The 3,450-nt window shown below is 33.3% G+C and overlaps 1 protein-coding gene across 1 annotated transcript in view; it reads left to right on the plus strand.

The window, feature by feature from the left end:
* Positions 1 to 325: 325 nt before the first annotated feature.
* The window catches only part of LOC130820208 (pentatricopeptide repeat-containing protein At4g26680, mitochondrial), a 25,570-nt gene continuing 22,445 nt past the window's right edge, over positions 326 to 3,450 (plus strand). Inside the window, exon 1 of the mRNA XM_057685488.1 lies at positions 326 to 427. The gene's annotated coding sequence lies outside the window, so the exon portion shown is untranslated. The remainder of the gene's footprint in view (positions 428 to 3,450) is intronic.

The following is a 3,450-nucleotide window of genomic DNA, read 5'->3' on the forward strand; positions in this document are numbered from 1 at the left end:
CACCTTCCTACCAAGTAAAAAGTGAGCTGGCCTAAATAGATCAGCGAGAAAAGTCAAATTTTGCACTGTAAAAACGTTTTAGCGACAAAGCATTTATCGCCTAGTTTGTCGCTAAAGTATTTTCCATTTTAAAATTTGAACGGTAAAAAGCAGGCGACAAAAATTTTGTAGCTAAACATCTGTTTACCCGTTCTTTAAATTCACTTCTATCCTTTACACAATCTACACTTCAAACTTATACATCTTCTTCTATAATTCACTTACCTTATTCATCTTCTTCTTCTCTAATTCACAACTTAAATCTTCAATCCATTACACAATTCACACTTCAATCCTTTCATCATAATTCACACAATCCTTTTCACAATTCGAAGACTTTTTCAGGCGATGCAATCAATTTTTCGGCTATTTTGCTTGTCATTTTCAGGTATTTTCCACTCAAACATTGTAATTTACAAATACATTGTTGTTTTTTCATTTTTAAAGGCTGGTTTTATCTTCAATTTTTGAATGTATCTTGAATTTTTTTTGTTTTTTGTATGCATGTTCAGTGTCCATCTATGTCGATCCATCTTCAATTTTTTGAATGCTTGTCTAACTGCAATGTCCATCTTCACAGATAGTCTCTTATGCCTTTTTTTTTTTGATTTTTTTTTTCGTTCTTTTGCTATTAATTTTCGAATTGTATTAGGATTGGGTTATTTGTTTTTTGCTGTTTTCTTAATAGTTGTTGGTTTATTTTGTATTTTTGTTATTTCTTTTCGAATGTTATTTTTGTTTTTTCCCTATTTTTTACTAAGTGCATGTTAACATCAGTAGTATTTTACTTTTTTGTTGATGTTTTTCGAATTTTATGTAATATTTTTGCTCTTTTTTTTTTTGTTTTTTCTTTAGAATTTCTTGCTTTTTTCGAATTATCATTTCCAAGTATTTTTGGTTGCTTTTTTTTTTTGCTACTTTTTGATTTGCTATTTCTCTTGTCGATTTTGAATATTTGTTTAATAATGTTAGTTTTAAATAATGTTGCTTTTTTTTTCGAATTATCATTTCCAAGTATTTTGAATATTTGTAGTATTTTGCTTTTTATGTTTTGCTTTTGATGTTGTTAGAGTATATAACATATCTTGGGGCTTCAACCATCAGCTTAAGCTTTTGGTTGAGTTGGTTCCTTGACATGGTATCAGAAGCCAACGTGAGAGGTCACGGGTTTGAATCTCAACCACCCCTCATTTAAAGTGGAATATTCAGCGCCTATGCGCATCCACACTTCTACCCCAATGGGGTCTCGTGTGAGGGGGCGTGTTAGAGTATATAACATATCTTGAAGCTTCAACCATCAGCTTAAACTTTTGGTTGAGTTGGTTCCTTGACAGATGTTTTTCGAATTTTATGTAATTTTTTCAGTTTCTATGTCCAATTTTGAATGCAAGTATGTAGATATGTAACTATGTCCAAAATTGAATTTCATGTCCAATTTTGAATGCTTTTGAATTTGTTTAGAAATATTATTGTTGTAATGAATGTCCATGTTCATGTTTAATTAATTTTTAGGTTCAAATGTTGCTATTTTTTAGGATTCATGTTCATATTTTATGGCTCTAATTATTTTTTGTAACATGTTGATTTTTATTTGCTTACCGTTAATTTCCTATATTCAACAATGGCAAATCACAAAAACAACCAAAATGATGACCAAACAAACAACATATTTGATTTTTATAGGTTTGACTTAAATGATGCATCACCTGGGGACTATGTTTATCAACATAGTTACTATGAGAATGTCAACCCACCACCATACCAACAACCATACCAAAAATCTTTCTCAAGTCTCTTAAATCAACATACAAATCCTTCACTAAACACTCCCAACAATTTAAATGTTACAACACCTCCTGAAAGGAATTATCAAAATTTTCAACAATATCCCTACCAGCCTTATCTCTCTCAGATGAAACATCAAAGGCCCTCTCAGGTGCCTTCCCATTTGCCCCTCCATCATGATATGCATCCCTGATGACGTCCCAACAAACCCCATACTTTGTTGAGGAAGTTGACGATGATGGAGGGGATAACGATGAAGAAGAAAGGGGATTTTCGCTAAGTCGGATCCTCAAGATATGGATGCCGAACCTCATCAAGTGCTTACTCAAATACCCCAACATTCTTCTTGGGATATACATTCTTCTTGGGATATTCTTGGGATATTCATGGGGACACCCCTAAATTTTCAGCCCCTTAAACGAAACAAAAATAGTTAAGGACGGGAGAAAATTCAGGTGTTATATAAAAAGAAAAGGAAAAGAAGTTAAAATAAACGTTAATAACTAGTTAAAAAGGATGAGTGGTAATTTCGGCAGCATCTCTACTAAAAACTAAGGATGTGACAAGGATATATAGATAGATAACATAACTAAACTAATCTGAGACCTTCAACGCCTTTCCAAAAATATGTCACGACGAAATGAATCATCGTCGGCTTCTCAAATCATCAACTCTAACGTGGATCGTGGTTCCAGTGCATAGGTTTTGACGACTACAACTGAAGTATTCATAAGGTCATACATTCAAAAACTACGCAGCGGAACTAAAACCATACAAGGAGTCTCGTGGCTCCCTACAAAAGAATTATACCACCCAAAAACATTACAAGCAACACAAGAACTGCATAACATCAGGCTACTTCTATAACAGTTTCTACGATAGTAATCCACTCTTTCCTCAATGTAATGCGAAGGAAGCTCTTATACCTGTTATGTCAAACTATGATGCTCCTTCTGCTCAACATAATGATGATAGCCAAATGTATCATAGCAGGTTCATCATAGAGAGTCATGAATAAACAACAACAAACACATGCAAGTCAGTAATCAATTAACTTATAACGATTAGAGTCAAAACAAGGGGATAGACGACGACATAACACAATAATAACGAATCTACTCATCTGTCTAAACACTTATGTAAAACCCCTGAATTTTCAACCCCTTAAACGAAACAAGAATCGTAAAGGAAGAGAGGAAATTCGGGTGTTACATAAAAAGAAAAGAGAACGTAATTAAAATAAACGTTAAAGATTAATTAAAAAGTGAGTAGGTGGAATTTCGGCAGCATCTCTACTGAAAACTGAGGATGTGACAAGAATATATAATTGGATAACATAACTATAATAATCTAAGGCCTTTAATGCCTTCAAGAATATGTCACGACGGAAAGAATCATCGTCGGCTTCTCAAATCATCAACTCTAATGAAGATCGTGGTTCCAGTGTTAACGCATCGATCTAACGGATACTAAAAGAGTATTCTCAATACTATACATCTAGAAACTACGCAGTGGAACTATGGATCATACAAGGAGTCACATGGCTCCATACAAACTAAATTATACAACCCAAAAGAAAAACTTTACAAGTAATATAGAAGTTACAAGCATTAGACAATTTGTACA

Source organism: Amaranthus tricolor, chromosome 8 (genome assembly GCF_026212465.1).
Source record: "Amaranthus tricolor cultivar Red isolate AtriRed21 chromosome 8, ASM2621246v1, whole genome shotgun sequence".
Taxonomy (NCBI): Eukaryota; Viridiplantae; Streptophyta; class Magnoliopsida; order Caryophyllales; family Amaranthaceae; genus Amaranthus; species Amaranthus tricolor.